The sequence below is a fragment of the Narcine bancroftii genome, chromosome 3, assembly GCF_036971445.1.
Source record: "Narcine bancroftii isolate sNarBan1 chromosome 3, sNarBan1.hap1, whole genome shotgun sequence".
NCBI classification, from domain to species: Eukaryota; Metazoa; Chordata; class Chondrichthyes; order Torpediniformes; family Narcinidae; genus Narcine; species Narcine bancroftii.
Genome location: NC_091471.1, coordinates 161,750,872 through 161,775,076, shown reverse-complemented (window position 1 = coordinate 161,775,076; position 24,205 = coordinate 161,750,872). Strand labels below are relative to the sequence as shown.

General features: G+C 40.6%; 1 protein-coding gene across 1 annotated transcript in view; it reads left to right on the top strand.

Moving 5' to 3' along the window:
• The first annotated feature begins 675 nt into the window (after positions 1 to 675).
• Positions 676 to 24,205, top strand: part of bmpr1ba (bone morphogenetic protein receptor, type IBa) — a 342,233-nt gene continuing 318,703 nt past the window's right edge. The window contains exon 1 of the mRNA XM_069925682.1: positions 676 to 756. The gene's annotated coding sequence lies outside the window, so the exon portion shown is untranslated. The remainder of the gene's footprint in view (positions 757 to 24,205) is intronic.

Here is a 24,205-nt window from a genome sequence, read left to right as displayed (position 1 = left end):
AATAGAACAAAGGTATCTCAAAGAAAAAAGGAGATAATATCAAAATGAAGGAAAAAAAGTCTTGTTAAAGGGTCCAGAGCTGAAACGTTCACTAGCCATTCCAACTCGTGGATGCCATCTGACTTCCTCTAGCTGCTCATTGTATGTTGAACAAGTATTCATGGTTGGTTGGTCAGTGGTGTAAAAGAACAGACCCTTTGGCCCATATGACTGTTCTGTTCGATGTTCTATGTGAAGGCAACTGTGTAATACGCCATATATGTCTTTCTTTGCAGAAACCATTCTCAATAGAGCAGGATGGTGTGATTTTAAAGAGAAAGACTACTAGTAACAAGTCAACTTATTAAGCATTGCTATGCTTCATGAATCTTTTTTCACAGCAAACTGAATGAGATCGTGTTGTCATGGAAGAATATTGTGAAGATTTGTGGTTTTTGTTTGAGACGGAACAAATCATGTTTATAGTTTGACCTTTCACAACTGCTGAACAATAGATGTTTGCTCACGTCAGTCTTTGCCTAGGGGTAACGTTCCTCCTGGCACAGGTCCCAGGCAAGGTAACAAGATGGGAATCAAAATGCATGGTTACAAGCAAAGAAAATTGGTTGTGTTCAGGAATGTAATGTGACGCTTTTATGTTTCACTTATGCTGATGCACATTTATTAATTTGTGCAGGACTTGCAGTGAGTGTCTGAGGTTAGCAGCTGGCAAAACTGACCCCACTTCTCCAATTCAAGGGAGGGAAAAATTAGCAGGTAAGCGCAGTCATTATTGAAAGTATATATCTTTTGGCAGAGTATGCTTTCATTCTTTCTTTGAAGCACAGGTACAATAAATATGTTGCTCTCCCTGAACGCATTGTTTGTTTGATGAAGGTGATCTATCTTCCCACAGCAAAAACAGAGACCAGTGATAATGACGAGATGATTGTCATGCACATTATACAATGATGCACATGCATTGAAGTTCTTGCTGTAGCCAGAGTAGTGAGTCAGTGGAATTCTCTGCTTGAGGAAGCAGTGGAGGCTACTTCAATTAATGCACTAGTCAAGACAGAGACATAGAATTTTGAAGGGTTATGGGAACTGATAGGTTTGTGGGTCTTAATTGACGGAGCAGGCTCAATGGGTCAGGCAGCTGGCTCTTGCTCCTATTTCTTATGTTCTTGTGTTCCATTTACATTGTAAATTATTCCAAGGATGTGTCACAGGAGCAATTATCAAACACGTTTTGACACTGAGCTATTTATTAAGGCAGAATCCCAAAAACTTGCCCAAAGAGTTACGGCATGAAATTAAGCTTAGTACCTGTTGTTTAGATTATGTAAGGAGCCCATAATATTGGGTGAGTTGCACTGTGCCTTTGTTAAAAAACTTTGGGAGTGGAAGTGGAGTAAACTACTTGCAATAAGTGGATGAGGGAATGCTTACCTGAATGTTCAGTTCTGAATTTGAAGAGTTTCTTTGTATGTTCCTCCTGTCAGTGATTCATTTCATATGTATTTCTCTACATCAGGGGTTCCCAACCTTTTTGTTCCTCTGTACCTCTTGGGCATTTTTATAGGTTCCTGTGTACCCCTAAAAATTAAGGATAAATAAAAATGACATTGTGCAATCTGACTGCAAATTACAACACCATGTATTGTACAGTAGTGGTTATTCTCTCAGACCCAATGTATCCCCTGAAAAATGCAAATGTACCACTGGGGGTACATGTACCCCAGGTTGGGAATCCCTGCTCTACATCATCTTTCTCTCCACGCAAATGTTCTGTGCTTGTTGAGACAGTAGTAGGATTGTCCATCCCTCAGACATACACGTGAACAATGTAAATTACGGACACTTTGTTTCCTTCCAAACCTAGTCAGAATCTGGCTGTCAAAGTCTTCACTAAACCTGTCAGTCAAAGGAACTAAGATCTGGGAAAATAAAAATAAATTTACATCTTGTAAGGTCTCAGTTCCTGACTGTCTGACATATTATTTTCATACCCACTCCAGTGACAGAGGCCTGACTTTGTGTGGGTGGTCACTGCAACTCCTCAGCTGGTCCACATTTGAGGGGTCCAAAATGGACATTCTTTCTACTCCCTAATGGCTCCACTACAATTGGATATTTTTCTATGATCTTTTGATGTAACATAGAGTGATAGAAATTTGCAACACGGGAACAGGCCCTGCAACCCAACTTGTCCATGCCAGCCAAGATGTTTACCCAAGTTAATTCCATTTGCCTGCCTGTGTTCACCCATATCTCTCTAAATCTTTCATATCTGGCTCAATATCATAAAGTGCTCCCATTATCCTGGTCAGAACCTCTTCTTGATACTACCTTCAGGCTGAAAGTATAGAAGCCTGAAGAATAGCACTTCTAGGTTATAAACTTTCTCATCTTAGAAGAGGTTACCAGAAAAGTTTACAAAGGGAAGGCTGTGGATGTTGTCTACATGGAATCTAGTAAGGCCTTTGACAAGGCCCCACAAGGGACGTTTGTCAGGAAGGTTCAGGCGCTGGGTATTCATGGTGAAGTGGTGAACTGGATTCAATGATGGCTCGATGGGAGAAACCAGAGAGTAGTAGTGGAAGATTGCTTCTCAGATTGGAGGCCTGTGACTAGTGGTGTGCCTGAGGAATTGGTAATGGGATCGTTGTTGTTTCTCATCTCTATCAATGATCTGGATGTAAATGTGATAAATTGAATCAGTAAATTTGCAGATGACACTAAGATTGGAGGCGTTGTGGACAGTGAAGACACTGCTTGTAGAGGGATCTGGACCAGCTGGGAAAATTAACTGAAAAAAATGGGGTAAATATTAGGGCACTGAGAAGTGCAGTAGAACAGAGGGATCTGGGAATACAGATACATAATTCCCTAAAAGTGGCATCACAGGTGGATAGGGTTGTGAAGAGAGCGTTTATTGGCCTTCATAAATCAAAGTATTGAGTACAGGAGTTGGGATATTATGTTAAAGTTATATAAGACATTGGTGAGGCCAAATTTGGAGATTTTTGTGCAGTTTTGGTCACCTAACTACAGGAAAGATATCAATAAGATGGAAAGAATGCAGAGAAGATTTACTAGAATGTTGCCCAGACTTCAGGAACTGAGATACAGGGAAAGGTTAAACAGGATAGGCCTTTATTCCCTGGAACATAGAAGAATAAGGGGAGATTTTATAGAGTATTTAAAATTATGAGAGCGATAGATAGAGTAAATATAGGGAGGCTTTTTCCACTGAGGGCAGGGGAGATGCAAACTAGAGGATATGGGTTAAGGGTGAAAGGGGAACAGTTTAGGGAGAATGAGAGAGTCAACTTCTTCACACAGAGAGTGGTGGGGGTGTGGAATGAGCTTGCAGCTGAAGTAGTAAATAAAGGCTCAACTTTAACATTTAATAAGAATTTGGACATGTACATGGATGGGAGAGGTATGGAGGGCTATGGGCTGGATGCAGATCAGTGGGACTAGGAAAAAATGGTTCGGCACAGACTAGACAGGCTGAGGTGGCCTGTTTCTGTGCTGTAATTGTTCTATAGTTCTAGGTTCAAGAAAGTGTCTTTCCAACGTGTATCCAGCTCTTGAATCTCTTCTTGTTACAGTAGTCATCAACTGCTCCACAGCAATTGTAACACCATTTTTTCTTGAAAATTTATTATCTTTTACATTTATTGTCTCTTTTTAAGTTGATGTATACTATTGAAAGTTTTTATGAAGGGTGCAACTAGCAAGGATTTTGGTACGTATGTCCATTGTACAATCTTCTTCTTTGGCTTGGCTTCGCGGACAAAGATTTATGGAGGGGGTAAAAGTCCACGTCAGCTGCAGGCTCGTTTGTGGCTGACAAGTCCGATGCGGGACAGGCAGACACGGTTGCAGCGGTTGCAGGGGAAAATTGGTTGGTTGGGTGTTGGGTTTTTCCTCCTTTGCCTTTTGTCAGTGAGGTGGGCTCTGCGGTCTTCTTCAAAGGAGGTTGCTGCCCGCCAAACTGTGAGGCGCCAAGATGCACGGTTTGAGGCGATATCAGCCCACTGGCGGTGTCTGCCAAAATGTCGTGAATTTACTTTTGTCCAATTTGTTAATTTTAGCTTTTCAGTTCATTACATGTTATTGTATGTACATTATTTCAGCAGTACTGAAATTCCCATTTTAAGTGATACTTGAATGAATAATTTCTGTTCAAACTCTCATAAAATTTGAAAGTCTGATTTGGTCCCTTGCTATCTTGGTTAGTTCCAACAAGCACTGATGTAATAGTTTTCTTTCATTCTGACCTCTTGCATCAGAGCACAGTGGTTAGTCCTGTTGGCTTATTACTCCAGCAATCCAAGTTCGATGCTGACCTCAGTGCTGTCTTTGTGGAGCTAGTGCAATCTTGTTGTGACCATGTTGGTTTCTTCCAGTGATTAATTTCCTACCCACAGCTCAAAAAACTGAGGGTGGGTGAATTGATGGCATAGGCAGGTGTTAGAAGTGTTGAAGGGACATGCATGAGAGAGAACATTCAGGTAAATAAATGGGGGAATGCCACTACTGGAATTGCTCTGAGAGTTGATATAGACACAAAAACTAAAGAGGGTCCCTTATTATGTCCAGAAAGTATGTATTCATCTCAGTTTTGAATGTTTCGTCATTGGTGCTGGTGCCATCTGATGCTAATGTCCCAAGTTCAGAAGTTCTTCCCCCAAAATTCCCCTGCTCAACATTTTTCCTTCCCCCGAGCTATGCCTGCATCTGCTGTAGATGTTCTGTGATCATTTCCCTCTTTGAAATTCAAGTTCAAATGTATTGTCAAAGTATGTACACAGCATCAAATATAACCCTGAGATTAATTATTCCTGCGGGCCAGGCATAATTTCTACTTACTGGTTACTGTAAACCATACTCGAGAAGAAAGGTATGTATACAAAAGAGAGAAAAGTAAAAAAATAAAGAAATGTAAACAAACTATGCAAATACAGAAAAAAAATCTTCAGTAATAAATAATTAGTAAAGTAAGAGTCCTTAAATGAGTCTTTGATTCAGTTTGTTGTTTAGAAGCCTGATGGTAGAAGAGTAGCAATTGTTCATATGGGTGAAGCAACCTGGCATGCCATTACTTCAAAGGTATCTGATAAATCCACTTGCAATAAACAAACAATAATGAGGATAATTCATCAAATAAAACTTTTACTGTTATCTGAAGTGTGGCATGTAATTAAATTTGTGGCATAAGTTCAAAATAATAAAATTGAATCTGTAATGAATTTGTGTCTGTTGAAGATTGAATTAATGTGCTCACAGTCATCTTATTCCAATTAGAGAGGAGAGACTTTTCCAACATTTTTCTCCATATAATTTTGGTGGAATTTGGAAAATAATGATTTCCTGTTTAAAGGTTCCTGTTCTGTTAGCCTAATACACATTTATAGTTATTTCAAGGAAATGCAATTTCTTTATTTCCATTGATAGATGATTGGTCTGTGCCATCTACTCATTCTGTTTGCTTTATGTCGGAAATGTTTTGTTGGGCTGCTTGCAGACCAAACTCTGTCACCATATCTGGGTACATGTGACAAAAAGCTTGAACCAGAATGCTTTGATGTTTCATCATTTGTATTTCAAGACTTAAATCTCAGAGTATGGGTATTGTTTGCCACGGTCAATATTCATCATTCATTCATTGCTGTTTCTCAGGACCACTGCATACTTCTTTTAATGGTTTTAATGCAATCTCAAACAGAAATGACATGAATGGCCATTTGATCACAGGTCCAAACCCAGCAGTAAAAAAAATTGGAAAAAGCATATAGCATGCTTGCATTTATAGGCGGAGGCATTAAGAATGGGAATTAGGGTGTCCTGTTGGATTTGTATAAAAATTTGTATTGACTATGCTTAAAGAATTGCATCCGAGATACAGAAGCAATAGTGCAATAAGGAGCATTTGAATAGGCTGGGATTATTCTCACTGCAACAGAGAAAACTGAGGGGTGACCCGATCGAGGTTTATAAAAATGAAGGGCCTGTACTGTGCTCTAATGTTATATTTTCTATGTTCTAATTATGAAGAGCATACAAAGAATAAATATGTGCAGGCAAGTTTCGAGCAAGAGGAGTGCAGTGCACAGAAGTGCTGGAGAAACTCAACACATTATGCAGCATCTGTAGGTTACAAAGAGTAACCAATGTTTTGGGCCTGGGCACTTCATCAGGTATGAGCAAAAATGGACACGGCCTGAATGAAAAGGTGGGGGAGGTTCACAGGTCAAAATCAAGAGGTCATAGGTAGATATGGATGGGAGGAGAGAAGAGAAAACAAACTGAGAAGTGCAAGGAGGAGGGATAGCTCTCTGAAAGGAAGGAAAAGAGACAGAGGGATAGGGATAGATAGAGAGAGACGGGGAATGTCTAATGGAAACTAGAGAAGTTGATGCTAATGCCATCTGGTCCGAAATATTAGATGTTGTTCCTCCAATTGGTGGGTAGCCTCAGTTTGACATGATCTCTTGCCTATTGGAGGCCCAAGAGCTTGGTGAACTTCTCTCTCTTGCTCCCCAGCTCATGACTTCACTGATCTGGTAAGGTCATGGTTTTACAGATATGAGAAAAGTTCCAGGCAGAGCCAGTCGCCCAGAGAAACGGTCTAATGACAATGGGTTCCAGGCTTCTTTATGTCTCGGCAGAAGACCGTGGGAAGGTCTGAGTCTTTCATTTCCATGAAAAGAGCTCCTGTTAGTTCCTAGCCATTCAGAACGAGAGAACCTCTATGTGTGTAATTCTATCTTTTCAACAGCTGTGTTTATCTTTCTCCAGGATCATATGAAAAAACTCCTGTGTATCATCGCAGAAGCTAATATTAAGTCTGATGGTATCAGCAGATACTACAGGGTGGTTTTAAGTCTTCCTTCTTAAGATTGAAGCTCATATGCACAATTTCCTCACTAAGACAGACAAGCTTCCACATTTGCTGCCACCCTGATACATTTTCCTTTAGGTCCCCTTTGATTATTAACCTCTGTGACTTCCCTACTGGTTAAAGCAACATGACCTTCAATATGGCAACAAAAGTAAAGTACCACAGGTGCTGGAATCATGATAAAGAAAAACCACAGAAAATTTTGCAGGGTCTCAGCGGGGAGAGGAAATATAAGTGAATGTTTCAGGCCAATGACCTTCTGTCGGATCTGGAAAAAGTTAGAGATGAAATTAGCTTATTGATGATCTGGTTAAGTGCTGCTGGGGTTTGAACCAGGTTCTTGATCAAGGGGCTGCGGTCCAAGTAAAGGATGGTGCAAAGACTCCTCTGCTCCCACCTTCAGGCAGAAGATACAGAAGCCTGAAAACCAGCAGTTTCAAGTTAAAGAACAATTTCTTTCCACCAGCAATCAGAGTCTTGAACCTCCTCTTCCTGCACCAATCATAAACTACTCTGACACCACCAAAAGGACTGTCTGCACTATTGTAACACCACTTATTTTCTTACACTGGTAACTGAGAACATTTATTATCTATCTTTTGACATACTATCTCTTTATAACTTGATTTAGTGCATCATTTTTATTCCTTCATTAAGTACCTGTTTCATAGCAGCAAGTAGGAATTTCAGTGCATACAATGTGTATGACAGTAAACTCATTATTATCAAGAAAGGGGAGATGTGTGGGTAAGACTAGGCAAGGAATTTGTGTGCCTGAGGACAAAGATAATGATGAGTTTATTGTCATAAGTTAGTCATGAGGAAACTATTAACACACGGTATGGACAGTGCTGGATTTGAACCTCAGTCACTGGAACTTTAATAATCTGGTACAAACTGTCCTGCCCAATAGTTTGCTCCCAGAGTACAACACAGTGGCAGAGTTAGCCAAGCTGCTGTAACCAGATCCAGTATCCTGGATCCACTCATGGTCCTCCAGTGTTGTCTATGTGGAGTTTTATTAAGTTTCCACCTGGGGCACTGAATTTTATTCTCCCCCCCCCACCGCACCCACAAAATGTGCAGGTTTGTAGGTTAATTGGCCTCTATGAATTGTCCCGAGGGTTAATGTGAATGATAGGTTTGAGAGAATCAATGTGAGTGTAGGGAGAATAATCCTCAGACCCTGCATTTTTCACACATAGGGTGGCACATCGCTGGAATTTTCTGCCCCAGGGGGTTTATGGGAGGCTGCTTCATTAGAAGTAGTGAAGGAGGAAGTAGATTCATTATTGAATCACCAGAGAATTGAGGGTTGTGGGGGTAAACAAGCGATCCACAGTTGCAGGGATCTAGCGCAATACTCTGAAGTGTAGGTCATGCATCACTTTGGGAAAACAAAAGACAGTCGCGTTTTCAAATCAGAGCCTTTCGTCAAGTATGCCAAAAATCAGGCAGACACTCTAATAAGAAGGTGGGTGGATGGGGGTGTGGGGAATGGGGAAGAGCAAAGGAACTGATCAAAAACTGAGATTCAAACAAGAAGTCATGAGTTAAGAGTTAGGGGACAAAAGTTTAGAAGTAACATGAGAGGGAACTTCTTCCCTCAGAGAGTGGTGGCTGAGTAGAATGACCTTCCGGAAGTGGCGGTCGCAGCAAAGTCAATTTTGTCATTTAAGGAAAAGTTGGATAGTTAAATGGATGAGAGGGGATTGGAGGGTTATAGGCAAAATGTATGTTGGTAGGTAGGTCTAGAGGAGATCACTTAGATCGGTTTGGACTAGAGGGGCCGAGATGGCCTGCTTCTATACTGTAATTGTTATTTAGATGAGGCCGTCTATTAGAACAATAGATGAGGCTAGTGTAAAAAAGAATACATTAACGATTCAGGTTGAAGAATGTCAGGAGAACTTGTACGCATTTTACCTGTATTTCTTGGTCAGTCTCCAAAAATGGTCCTGATCAAAAACATTGGCTGATCATTTCTCTCCATGGATGCAAACTGACCTATCGAATCCCTCCAGCATCTCACAATTCCAGCAACGGTGTTTTTTTGTGTTTCTCGACCTATATTTCTTGCCTGCCTTTGGAATTGCAATGAGATCAATGAAATTCCATGGGTAAGGAAGCTCCTGAACTGCCACAGAGTTTATATATTTTTACTTTGCGCTATTTCCAGTAGATTTTTATAGCTGTGTTTATATTAGAAATGTTTCCCAATGTTTTTAAAATTAATAGTATTAATATTTGTGATAAGATGACGAGAGCGAATTATTTCACTCAAGGAAGAAAAAGGACCTTAAACGCAGTGGTTTTTTCCACTGATTTGTGCTTACATCTTCTCTGACCCTTGAAGTCACTGGTCAGAGTGGTGCATTATCAAAGTAGAGCAGATCAGTTGGCAATGTTTTGTGCCCAAGTTGAAAGGGATCTTGGCCAAGGGAGGAGAAACATATCCATTCACAGCTTCAAGACATCCAGCGGAGTCTTGCACCCTGCACAGCATTTCCCAAAGGTAATCCTATCATAGAGTAGGACAAATGGTGGTCATTTTTTGGCACAGAAAGATCCCACAGTCAGGAATGTGACAGGAACAGGATTGCCTGTTTGTAGCATTGATTTCGTGACAAAAATTACACCCACACGAGTGTGGCCTAACGTCAAAAAGAAACGACCTCAGACCTAGCAGTGGGCCAAGTTTGAAAGGCCGAGTGGCCTACTTGTATTCTTGTGCATTACTCAGCAAGGACTTCACTGGAGCAGTGGACTAGGCTCGAAGAGGCTTTGAATCATTAACCCTTACAACAAGAGCACTACTTGCTGATCCAGAGACGATTCTGTGAGGAAAAAATAAAACGGGGTTCTGATCTTAAATGAGTTTTCCAATCCTTAACATGTGCCAGTCAATTTTTTTATGATTGTGCTGTCGGGGTTGAGTGAAATGGTTCATATCCTTAAGGAACAACCTTGAGATCAAATGCTTGAGCGACTGAACCTTTTGCTGTTCCAACTCATATTTGCCTTGTTGCTCAGTCATTGGGACCCTGAGTGTCGTCATGGTAACTAACAAGCAGAGCATCTAGAGGATGAAAAGAAATAAGGAGAATGGATAGAGAAAAGGTACTTTAAGACAAAGCTGACTGAAGCCGGAAAAAATGGGTGATGTGGAAGATTGGATTACAGCGCATCACTCAGAGTATTCATGGGCTTAAGTTTGTACCGGTGCATCTGATGGGGGGTTTTGGTTCACCTTCTGTATACGATGATTGCAGGCTCTTTCTTCGGACCCAGCACTGTGGTCAGAGGCACACCACACAGCTGCCACGTGTGCTCAGACGGAGTCAGGTAACTCAGGGCTAGCTTGCGGTTGTTCAGCAAGGGCAGCTCAGTTAGTGCAGTGGTTAGCACAATGCTTTTACAGTGCCAGTGATACGGGTTCAAATCCATCTCTGACTTTAAGGGGTTTCTTTGCTCTCCCCATACCTGCGTGGGATTCCTCTGGGTCCTTTGATATATCCCATGTTCCAAAGATATGAGTTAGTAGATTAATTGGTTATATGGGTCTATATGGGCAGTGAGGGCTCATGGGTCAGAAGGGCCTGTATTGTGCTGTATTTTAAAATTAATTTGAAAAAAGGTGAGCTGAATATGGATTCTCTGCAGATGAATGGGGTGTCTGGAACATTTTGATCTTTCACACACTCTGGCACAGAACAAAATTAAGTAATGTGGAATGATAAAGGAGATCTTAAAGCCAGACAGAATAGGGCCCATTCAGCCCATTGAGCCTATGCCAGCGCTCAGAGGAGCAATGGCATTTGTCCCATACTCCATCTCCTTTTTTCCCTGTTCCCCTGCCTCTCCCATACATGCCCATTAACTCCCTAATGATGCTACACAAGAAAATCTGCAAATGCAGTGGTCTTGGGCAGTGCACAAAAAGTGATGGAGAAATTCAGCAGGCCACGCAGCAGCTACAGGAAGTAAAGGGTGGGAGAGGCCTGGGAGCCTTCTTGAGGAATGGGGAAGGACAGGCATATGCCTGAATAAAAAGATGGGTGGACAGGTAAGGAGAAGCGGGAGGCACACAGGCTAAGATGCAAGTGGAAGGTAGAAGAAAAAGAAGGTGAGGTGATGGGGGATTGGATAGAGGGCCGAGAAGGGTGCCTTCGATGTAGCTTCGTGGTAATTATTTTTTAAATGTAGACATACAGCATGGGAACAGGCTATTTCGGCCCACATCAGGGGTACATTTTTTTTTACACAGAGAGTTGTGGATTCTAGAATGCCTTGCCTGGGGTGGTGGTGGATGCTGAAATATTAAGGGCATTTAAGAGACTCTTAGACAGGCACATGGATGAAGGCAAAATAGAGGGTCATGGGGTCGGGTGGGGTTAGTACTTTTTTTAAGGGATATATGGGTTGACACAACAATGAGAGCTGAAGGGCGTGTACAGTGCTGTAGTGTTCTATGTTCTATATGACACAGACCATTCAGCCCTACTTGCTAGCCTATATCCACTTCCCATCACTGGGTTCATAGCATGACAGAGTGTAGCTTTTCAAGTTCATGGCCAAGCCCTGTGATGAGAATTTCTGCATCCGGCGTACATTCAGACAGAGAGTGTCTGGAGACTTTAGGTGGAAAAATATTTTCTCATCTCCTGTTAAAACTTTTTTCAGTTACTTGAAATCTCTGACTCTTGCTTTTGATCCCTCTGTGAAGGGAAATAGATCCTTCCCATCTACTCTGTCAAGGTTCCTCCGGATAAATTGGAAGTGCCTTGGGATATTTTGCTACGTTGCTAATTTTGAAGAAGTCTGCTTTTTATTTGAGTGTAAGGTTAGACCTGCAAAAAGTTCCAAGACTGAAGTGAAGAGTTTATGCTAACAAGATATATAATTGAGACTTTCTCAATTCAATCACTCCCATGAGTCAAACAGCAATTTATTTTTGAGTGAAGATCAAACTGCTGGAGGAACACAGCAGGCCAAGCAGCATCTATGGAGGTGGAGGTTTGCTTGACCCTGCATGGGGTCCTGTGTCTTCAATGAATGAGTGTTCCAAGTGATAGGGAAGAGAAATCAACAAGGTTGGTGATAGTGGAGCAATCCCTCTTGCACAGTGCAGGTAGGATATGGATATCAAATCACAAGCCAGGAAATCAGAGGGGAAAAGGTAGGAGGCAATTGTCAAAGTAAGGAGGAATATTAAATGCAGGGGTAATTACCAAGAAAAAATCCACCCACATGTACCTTGAGAAGCAACAGCTTAGTGCACAGGTCAGACTTGACTCACTGTTTCTTTGGATTGTTCTCACATATTGAGAGTGGATAATAACCAAAAATGGGTGCTTTTAAATTGAAGGACTTTTTTTTTTGTCGTTAGTGAGAAATAGACAGAAAAATTGCACAGTGGACGGGCTCAGTTGAGAGAGTTGAGTGTGTGATCTCTGAGTGACTTATAGCCAGATAAACAAAGGATCGCTTGTGTACAGTTCCTGCTGACTAGGTACTGCACAGTACTCATGATTGAATCATACTTTCTTTTAAATTAATTCATATATTTTTGGCTGCTTTCCTAACACCTTTCAGTTTCATGTTGGACTCTTGTCTCTCTAGTTTCTCAACCTGTCTCTGGATCTTTGAAAGTCCGTGAGTTCTCGACATGGTGACAGCAAAAGGAAGACTTACATTTCACCACCTCAGCACTTCTCAGAGTCTCATAGCCAACAATGTACTTTTTCAAGTGTGATCTCTGCTGGAATATTACACAGGAAACATCTCAAAAGTGTTTTTTTTTTCCCTTCTTTTGTAACTGCAGCAATTCCTTCATTTCTGAGAGGGGTGGATTCCTGGAAAATATTTGATGAAGAGAAATGTAATAAATTGTAAAGGCTTAGTTAATGCATTCTGGGTACATAAGTACAATGCAGTTCTATGGTTTGAGAGTGACATTTAGAGGTGTTCTATGTTCATTCAGCATATGGATTCATGTTGGGTTCTTGTTTTATTGTGCATCCCTAATTGCCCTTGAACTGAGGAGGCCATTTAATAGAGTCACGTGCAGACCGGACGATAAAGGTGGCAGATATTCTTCATGGAGTCATACAGCTGAGTAACTGACCCTTTGATCCACCATGTCCATGTTGACCATCAAACCTATCTGTACCACCATCATTCAGTCCAATTGTGTTCTATGCCTTGGTCAGAGGGATAATTTATGGACCTCACAAGACCACAAAGGACCTCCCTATTTCTTAATCAACACCACAACCATTCATCGTACTGGTTTCACAGCTGGTATTTTCAGCAATCCTATCTGCTCTATATTTTTAGTGCTCATGTGGTTGGAGGAGCTCACTCTTGGGACCAAATTGTGCCACAGTCCACCTCGAGTTCAGAAAAATACCCACCTTTCAGATAACCAAAGAGACCTCTGGGAAGGAAGCAGACAATTCAGCCTCTTGCTTCAAGCTAGCTCTTGCTAAAGGTGCCCTGGGATATTCTACAGGAGCACTGTGGAATGTACACTGACTGGCTACATCATGGCCTGCATTGTAAATTTGCAAACTCAGGAATGGAGAGGGCTGCCCAACCAAACCAAGCCCAGCTCGAGCTCTGACCTTCCATCCATTGAAGACATCCATGTGAAATGTTGCTTCAAGAAGGCAACCAACATCATAAAGGACCCCCATTACCCTGGTCACAGCCCTCATCTCACTGCTACTTTCAGGCAGAGGGTCAGAAACCTGAAAAATGGCACATTTAGATTATTTTTATCCAACAATTATCAGGTTCTCAACCTTTTCTGTCCTATCCTAAATATGACCTATCCAAGACCAGCAAAAGATCCGTCTGCAATACTGAAGTGCCACTCTTTGGTTTTTCTTGCACTGACAACTGTGAATATTTATCTAACCATTGATACTTACCATCTCGCTCTCTCCTGCATTTTTGTTAATGTAATGTGCAGCTAGTGAATCTTCACCAATTAAGAATTTCATTGCATCTGTACATTGTACTAGTGTGTATGACAATAATCTCTCTCTCAACTCATCAAGAAATCCTAGTCCCTGTAACCCTTTTTTTTCCATCAACTTAATTACATTCTCTTCTGCAAATTGCTGCTGCATTTACCTCCACAGTTTTTACAGGACATGCATTCCAAGTTATTACAACATGCTATGTAAAATAATCTCCTTCATTAACCCATTTAGCCCCAGTTTTACCCATTATCCCATTAAAATCACTCCATGACTGAAAGTATGCAACATTTATATAAACTGTTTATAATTCTTTTTCATTGTAGAGTGACTCATCCTTGCTCCTTTTTCGGACTCTGCTTCCACACAGAACACCTATTATATCACTGATGCATAGAGGGGAAAATGGTTGGAGTTAGCAAGCAGGAGAGCTTCAGAGGATTAATTGTGCAGCTTTTTAGACTCTGGGCCCTGTACCCACTGAATAACCCTTGTTATTTGGGATAAATTCCCAAGGCATTACTAATCTGGGATGTCACTTGTATTCTCTGCTCTCTCTCACACCTTGGTCTTGGTGTGCAGTAAATGCAGAGTTGCTACTGGTGTTCACACCTGTGCATCTTGAAGAGGTGCATGGTGTTGACCTAAGGCTCATCCCTTCCTCTATATCCATGGCATCTTCACTTGCTAATCATTGAAGAGGACCACAAACAGGTGGGGAATGTGTGTTTGTATATGTTTTGTTTTAATTGAAGAGAGTAACTTAAAGATTACAAATTGTGGCAATTTATCAAAATTCTATTTGATATTGTGCCAGGTTTGGGTCAGGATCCTGTTAAACCCACTGCCCTCTCTCAAATGTGAAGGATTTGAAATTACAAAAAAAAAGAGAATTGAATGGCCTCGTACAAAGTTGCATCTTAATTTGTTTATGGCACAGAAATAGCAAAGAAAACTTTGTGTACAGCTGTACGGTAGCTGTACAAGAGAGATGACAGTTTTGTGTTCCTCATGGCAGGAAGCCAAAAAAGAGACTCATGGAAGGAATCAAAGTTGGTCCAGTGTTAAGATTATGTTAGGCATCAATAGTACTATGACGTTCCATCTCAGTGAAAATTGCAGCAAAAAATATGCGCAAAAGGACTGCAGATGCTGGAACTTGGAGCAAAAAATCATCTGCTGGAGGAACTTAATGGGTTGAGTAGCATCAATGGGAGAAAAAGAATGGTTGATGCTTCTGGCTGGAACTCTTCAGCAAGACTGAGAGTGCAGGGAGAAAGAGTTGCTGGAAAAAGGGCAAGGTGAGACAGTAAGCAAAGTGACTGATGATACTGGAAAACTGGAGCAACAGACAAAATACTGAAGGAACTCAGCAGATTAGCCAATGCCCATAGAAGGAAATAGACAGTCAAAGTTTCAGCTCAAAATCCTTCATCAGGAATAGCAAGAAACGTGAAGCCGGAATAAAAGGGTGGGTAGGTGGAGAGGGAGGAGAACAGGTTGTTAGGTGATAGATGAAATGGGGGGAAGTAAAAGCTAAGAGGTGATAGGAGGAAGAGGCAGAAGGCAGAGGAAGAATATCTCTGATAGGATGATAAAAAGAAAGGGTAGAGGATAGAAGGAGTGGGTGTTGGGCAAGTAGAGAGGGCAGAGGAGGAGAAAGAGTAAGAGAATGAGGTAGGGAGCTTGGTAAAGTGAAGGGAGATGGAGATTACCAGAAATAAGAAGTCAATATTGATCTGGTTGGAAACTGCCCAGTGGGAGGGATTGAAGAGGGGCCAATGAAGAATTGGTGAACCAGGGAAGGGTGAAGGATGACGAACAGAAGTAGTCGATCAGCAGATGCCAGGCAAAGGGAGATGCAAGTGAGAGTTTAAAATGGGGTCAGGTAGAGGATGAGTCAAACAAGTGGAGGGGGAGGGGGTTATGAGTCGAGATAAAGGTGGCTAGTGCTAGAATCTGAAGGGAAAAGAAGGCAAAGATGGTGGTATAATGTTCAATGTTGGTGGGGGATGGGGGGAATGCAGTGGTGGGTCGAAGAAACATGAACCAGAGAGGGATGAGAATGGGTGATGTGGGATTGAGGAGGGAGACAAAATTTGGGTTGGGGGAAGAATGGAAGTAACTCAGAAGAAGAGAAGGGAACCGTTATCTGAAATTAGAAAATTATTTAGCATTTATTTTGGCCTACTTAACTGCCTCAAACTTCTTCTCCAGGACTGTCTTTGAATTACAGTGGATGTACTGCCTTCATCCCAGAAGAAAATCCTTGAACTCCCTATAAAATATAGCCATGGGCGATGTCACTACTGGCTTACTTTTGCGAGGGCATTTATGTTTCAACATTTAAATACTCAATTTGACCGAAATGTGCATCGGATATTCAAGAGTTTAGTTTTTGAAAGCTGTATTGCTTAATTCTTGATGTGGCTCAGTCAAGCTTCATTTAACAACCGATAATAATTGTTTGACAGTGAGTTGTATTGGAAATGCCTGACATTTAATGAAGTGTTCTATCCAGAGGGAGAGAGAAGTGGGCAGAGAGAGAGAGGGAGAGTGGAAGAGAGAGATGGTTTAGAAAGGGAATTCCAGAGTTTAGGAGTCTTGGCAACTAAAAGAATGTCTGCAAATGACAGAACAATTAAAATCAGGGTTCAGAATTATTACTGATGACTGGAACTTCCAGTAATTGCATGGAACAAAAAACAATCAGCTCCAGAAATTGTGTTAATCCTTTGAGAAACAAGATAGTCACCATTTAAACACAAATGAACTATCTCACAATTGTCAAATGTGGCTATTTTCTCATTAGAAGGATATAAAATGACCGTGTGACCAATAGAGATGAAACATTTCTACATTGCAGACGGCCAGCATATCAAATGCTGCACATGCTAGTCTCAAACATGAGCCGAATTCTTCTTGCCTTTATAAGCCACTTGCTGACTGGCTGCCAGATGGAAGGAAAATTCACACTCCCTGCAGTGTAGCTACCATAAATAAATGCAAAAAACAGCTGTTCTGTAACATTCCACTGCTTTGCAGACAAATTCAACTTTTTTTTTCTTTCCTTGCCCAACTTTAGTTGACTTTGGTTCTGGTGGAATGTTGCCATTCTGCATAGGTGCCCATTCCCAGCTCACAACGTTGACCTGATGTAAACTAACTGTGCTTGAACTCAGCATTTTTAGAACCTCTGCTTCACTGGTATTAAGTTGATTTGTCACATTAATCCGGGTACAGTGAGAGGGATCTGCTGCAAGCAGTCCATCACATCAACTTTAACATTCATGCAACCATTCACAGTAAAAGTGCAAGAGCGTAATTAGAGTACAGATTTACAATGAAAATGAGCAAGGGTACCATGAGGGCACTATGTGGAGTTCGTTCAGAAGCCTGATAACTGCAGTGTAGAAACTATCCTTAAGCCTATTGGTGCGTGAATTCACACTCTTAATCTTTCTCTGTAATAGGAGAAAAGAGTGTGTCCATGGTGTGATGGGTCTATTAGTGTGTTGGAGATGTGAATGGATTTCACGAGGGCTGGAGAGTGTGTGTGAAGTTCTGAGCTGTGTTCATCAACTTTAGTAGCTTCTTCTGATCTTGCCAGAGCATCTCCCATTCTAAAGAGATAATATGCTTTGAAGGTGCACCTATAGAAGTTGTTGAGGGATATGGAGAACATACCAAGCTTCTTTAGTCTTCTAAGAAGGTGATAATAATGACAGTTTATTGCCATTCACCTTGTACAAGGTGCATATGCAACCAAATTCTTGTTGCAGCTGAACAGGTACTACAGGTACACGATCCTTTATCCGGACATCTAAAATACGGAAAGCTCCAAAATCCAGCAAGTGGGGACCGGCAGTTGGGGGAGGCAGCCAAGGGACCGGTGGTTGGGAGGGGGGGCCAAGGGACCGGCGGTTGAGAGGGGCGGCCGAGTGACCGGCGGTTGGTGGAGACGGCCGGGTGACTGGAAGTGGGTGGGGGTGGATGCGGCAGCATGATTCAGATGGGCTGTCCGAAATCCGGAAAAATTCGAAATTCAGAACACGCTGTCCACCGAGGGTCCCGGATAAAGGATTGTGTACCTGTAATTAAAAAAAACTATAAGAATAAATGGAATTAAATTTAAAAAAGCAATAAAAATAAAAGGTGGATAATAAATATTTGCAATGCAAAAAAATGACTTGCAAGAGTTCAAATAGTCATTTTATGGTGTTGGAGCAGTCCATGATTAATATAACAAGGGGAGTTTCAAGAGCCTGATAGCTGTTGGCAAAAATCTGTTCTTGAACCTTGAGGTGCTCATATTCAGGCTTCTGTACCTTCTGTTGAAGGTAGCAGTGAGAAAAACTTGTGAACAGGGCAATGGGAAACTTTTATGATGCCGACTGCCTTCTGAGACAGCACCTCACATAGATGTCTGCAATGGATGGGAGATGAGAGCCTGTGATGACCTGGCTATGTTCGTAGCCATCTACATACCAGGGCACTTGAATTCCCAAACAAGGCTATGATGCAACCAGCCAGAATAGTGCACTTGTACAAGTTTGATAGAGTATACGATGACAAGCAAAATCTCCTCAGACTCCTAAGGAAGTAAAGGCATTAGTGTGCCTTCTTCATATGTGCTAGCTCCAGGAATGGACTTACAGGAACTTGAAGGTTCTAACCCTCTCCACTTCTGTTCCATTAATATGTACAAGTGTGTAGTCTTTCAGTTTCTACCTCTGAAAATCAACAATAACCTCTATGGCCTTGGTGTTGTTGAGAGCAAAATTATTGTTCTGGCACCACCCATTCAGGTTCTCTACATCCATCCTGTATTCTGACTTATCATTTCCAGTAATTCAGCCAACAATGGTGGTATCATCAACTAATTTGTCAGTTGATTTGGAGCTGAACTTGGTGTTCAGGGAGTAGAGCAGAGGATTAATCACACAGCATGGGGTGCCCCTGTGTGATTGGTCAGCATGGAGGCGATGATGTTGCCGATCTGCACTGATTGGGGTCATTGAGTGAGTGGTCATCGTCGGAGTGGACTGAGTCAGAGTGGAAAGGCTTTGGCTCAAGGGGCTTCAGCAAATAGGGGCCGAGGTGTTGGTGCAGGTGTAAAAGTAGATAAGGGCCACCTTATTTGAGGAACAAATAGGATTCAGCAGGTAGGCACAGGTAAGGGCAGGTTTTATATATCATATTGTCTTTCCTCTAGTTATAGATGGGTGAATGGCAGCCAACACAAAGAAATTCTCCTTTTGCAGAATGTGGGTCATCAGGGATGCCAACAGTGTCCCTGATGGCTTCATCTGCGAGAAGTGGACCCAGCTGCAGCTCTTGACAATCCGAGTTAAAATAATTGGAGCTGGAATTCAATGAAATCTGGATAAACAGGAGTTACAGGGTAACTATCACACCCAGGAGGCAGGAGGAGAGTAGATGGATGACAGTCAGGAGTGGTGAAAGGAAACACCTGGCAGTGCAAGGCACTCCTTGGCTGTTCCCCTCAATAATAAGTATTCTGGATACTGTTGGGAGTATGACCTACCAAGGACAAGCCACTGCAATCAGATCTCTGGCACAGAGTCTGGTCCTGGAACTAAGAAGGGAAAGGAGAAGAAGAGGGGAGCTGTAGTGATGACAGATTCCATAGTTAGCAGGACAGATAAGAGGCTCTGTAGAAGGGATTGAAAGACCGAGATCCACGAATTTATACAAGGGCTGATGACATGAATAGGAAGGGTGAGGAGGTTGTGCAAACAGTTCAGGCAGATAGGTACTAGGATGAAGGCCAGGACCTCCAGGGTTGTGATCTCCAGATTGCCACCCATACCATGTGCCAATGAGGTTAGAAATAGGAGGATAATGCAGATTGCTATGTGGTTAAAGACATGGTGTAGGATGGAGGGCTTCAGGTTTCTGGATCCCTTCCAGGGAAGGTGGGAACTGTTCTGATGGGCTGGTTTGCATTTAAGCTGGAGTGGGGACTACCCTTGTGGGAAAGTTTGCCAGTGCTGCTCTGGGGAGTTTAAACTAAATTTGTAGGAGGATGTGAACCAGAGTGCCAGAACAGATAGAGGAGTGGAGGAGGGAAAAGATGATGTGAAAATTGCATGTTACATTAAGAGTCAATGAGTTGGGGAGTCACGTGATGGAGTAGTGGCCGGTCAGGGAACTCCAGCCCTCTCCGGAAAAGTTTAAAAAGAAGCACAAAACACAAAGGTACAAGAATAAAAATTTTAAAAAAGTAAAAGTAAAGGTGGGAAGAAAATGGCAGCGAAGAGAAAAAAATCGAAAGCAACGGGAAGAAGAGAAGAAGAAAGAACGTCAGAAAAAGAAGGTGAAGGCCTTACCTGTCCGAGGAGGCCCGCCGTGGAGAGAGAAGCCCGCTCCCTAAGGTCAGTGAAAGTCCTGAGCTCGGTACTACAAAAATGGCTCGCGGAGCCGAGTAAAAGTGCGCAACCGTGCATGCGCGACTCCTCGCGCATGTGCGATGTACATGAAAAAGAACATACTGACAGGAGGGGGGAACAGCTGAGGAGTCGATCTCCACAGCTGAGGATGACAGCTGCAACACAGCAACAGGAAGAGAACACAGAAAACAATGAGAACAAGAAAGAAGAGAGCAAAAAGAAAACAAGGAAACAACAAATGGCCAACCCAGAGGAAGAAGAAGAAGAAGAACGTATAGAAATGGAAGAATAAGGGAAAGGCAGGACAATGGATATATAATTTTTAAAGAATATATGGAATCAGTAAAAGAATGGCAATTACAAGAATTTAATGAAATAAAAAGAAGAATTAAGAGTGCAGAAGAAAAAATGAATAAAATAGAGATGGTCATGTCAGATATAGGAAAAAGAGTGGACAAGGTGGAACAATCGTAGAAATGGAAGTAGAGGACTTAAAAGAGAAATTAGAAGAATCTAATAAAAAAGTTAAAGAGGCACAAGAGCTGTTAGCTCAGAAGATAGATATAATGGAAAACTATAATAGAAGAAATAATATAAAGATAGTGGGCCTTAAGGAAGATGAAGAAGGCAAGAATATGAGAGAATTTATAAAAGATTGGATCCCCAGGGTCCTAGGAAGACCAGAATTACAGGAAGAAATAGAAATAGAAAGGGCACATAGAACACTAGACCCGAAACCACAGCCGCAGCAAAAACCAAGATCCATTTTAGTAAAATTCTTAAGATATACAACAAGAGAAAATATATTGGAGAAAGCAATGAAGAAAATAAGAGAAGACAAAAAGCCACTGGAATACAAAGGTCAAAAAAATTTTTTCTATTCAGACATAAGTTTTGAACTCCTGAAGAAGAGAAAGGAGTTTAATACAGCAAAAACGATCCTATGGAAAAAAGGATATAAATTTATGTTAAAGTACCCAGCGGTACTTAAAATAGTTATTCCAGGGCAGCAAAACAGACTATTCTCGGATCCGGAGGAAGCACGAAAATTTGCAGATCAACTACAAAACAAGCAGAGAGATGATGACATGTAACGAGAGTAAAAATGACCACGAACTATATGTATGTGTGTATATGGGTATATATATATATATATATATATATATATATAGATGTGTATGTATATATGTGTGTACATGAGTGTATCCTTATTTAGAGGAAAATATATAGAGTATAGATAAGAATTAATAAGGGAATGAAAGGGAACAGAGGAAGTAAGGAGGGAATTAAAAGAGTGACCTTTGTTATATATGAAAATTGAAATCTTTTCCAGGGGGGCTGGTGGGGAGGAGTTACGGTCACTGCGAAATCAGTTGACGCTTGCGAGTGAATTCGCAAATCCAAATGGAGAGGGGAGATGTGGTTGCCCGACAAGGGATAAAGGGCAACTCAGGAGGGGGAGGGGAGAATGGGGTTAAAGAAATTTTAGATAGGAGAATAAGGGAAATGTTTGATGTTTTAGAAATGTTGTCTTATAAAGTGTTCAAAACAAGAAAGCAGAAATAGATAAGAAGGAAAGGTGATGATGAGGAAACGGAAAGGGAAGATAAACAAAGTATGAAATGGCTACGTTGAACTATGTGACTTTAAATATTAACGGAATACATAACCAAATCAAAAGGAAGAAATTGCTAAATTTACTGAAAAAAGAAAAAAATTGATATAGCATTCGTGCAAGAAACACATTTAACTGAAATGGAGCATAAGAAATTAAAGAGAGATTGGGTAGGACATGTAACAGCAGCGTCATATAATTCAAAAGCTAGAGGAGTAGCTATATTAATCAGTAAAAATGTACCAATTAAAATAGAAGAGGAAATAATAGATCCAGCAGGGAGATATGTAATGATAAAATGTCAGATATATTCGGAGTTTTGGAATCTACTCAATGTATATTCACCTAACGAAGAAGATCAAAAATTCATGCAAGATATTTTTTTGAAGATAGCAGACACGCAAGGGAACATCTTAATAGGAGGGGATTTCAACCTTAATTTGGATTCAAATATGGATAAAACTGGGAAAAAAATTAACAGAAAGAACAAAGTAACCAAATTTATAATTAAATTGATGGAAGAAATGCAACTTTTGGATATATGGAGGAAACAACACCCAAAGGAAAAGGAATATTCATATTATTCGGGTAGACATAAAACATACTCAAGAATAGACCTATCCCTGTTATCAGCTCGTATGCAAGACAGAGTAAGAAAAACAGAATATAAAGCTAAAATATTATCGGACCATTCACCCTTGATATTGACAATAGAGTTAGAGGACATCCCTCCAAGAATGTATAGATGGAGATTAACCTCCATGCTACTTAAAAGGCAGGATTTTAGAGAATTAATTGAAAGACAAATTAAAATGTACTTTGAAATAAATACGGAACCAGTGAAAGATAAGTTTATACTATGGGACGCAATGAAAGCGTTCATCAGAGGGCAAATAATAAGTTATGTAACCAAGATGAAGAAGGACTACAATCAGGAAACAGAGCAGTTGGAAAGGGAAATAGTAAATATAGAAAAAGAATTAGCAATGAAGGAAGACACAACTAAAAGAAGAGAATTGGTAGATAAAAAAATAAAATATGAAACACTACAAACATATAAGGTGGAGAAGAACATAATGAAGACAAAACAGAAATATTATGAACAAGGAGAAAAAACACACAAAATTCTAGCATGGCAGCTTAAGACAGAACAAGCTAAGAGAATGGTATTGGCATTAAGGAAAAAGGACAAACAAATCACATATAATCCAACGGAGATTAATGAAAACTTCAGAGAATTCTATGAACAATTATACCAAACTGAAAACGAAGGGAAAGAAGAGAAAATAGATGAATTTTTAACTAAAATTGAATTACCAAAATTACAAATAGAGGAACAAAATAAATTAACAGAACCATTTGAAATAGTAGAAATACAAGAGATAATAAAAAAACTACCAAATAATAAAACACCAGGAGAGGATGGATTCCTAATAGAATTCTATAAAACATTTAAAGATTTATTAATTCCTCCCCTCCTGGAAGTAATCAACCAGATTGACAAAACACAAAGCTTACCAGATTCATGCAAAACAGCAATAATTACAGTAATACCAAAGACAGGGAAAGATCCACTTGCACCAGCGTCATATAGACCAATATCTTTACTTAACACAGATTATAAGATAATAGCTAAACTATTAGCAAACAGATTAGCCGACTATGTACCTAAAATAGTAAATCTAGACCAAACTGGATTTATTAAAAAAAGACGAACAACAGACAATATTTGTAAATTTATTAACTTAATTCATGCAGTAGAAGGGAGTAAAGCGCCAACAGTAGCAGTTGCTTTAGACGCAGAGAAGGCCTTTGACAGAGTAGAATGGAATTATTTATTCAAAGTATTACAAAAATTCAGTTTACCAGAGAAGTATATTAATTGGATTAAAGCATTATATAAGGGGCCATTGGCGAAAGTGACAATAAAAGGATATATATCAAAGCAATTTAACTTAAGCAGATCAACAAGGCAGGGATGTCCACTATCACCCTTATTGTTCGCGTTAGCTATAGAACCACTAGCAGAATTGATAAGAACAGAAAATAAAATAAAAGGGATAAAAATAAAAGACAAGGAATATAAAATCAGTTTATTTGCAGATGACGTTATAGTATACTTAACAGAACCAGAATTATCAATAAAAGAATTACATAAGAAATTGAAGGAATATGGAGAAGTGTTGGGTTACAAGATTAACGCAAATAAAAGTGAAGCAATGCCAATGAATAATGCGGATTTCTCAAAATTTAAGAAAGAATCACCATTCAGATGGCAAATGCAAGCAATAAGATA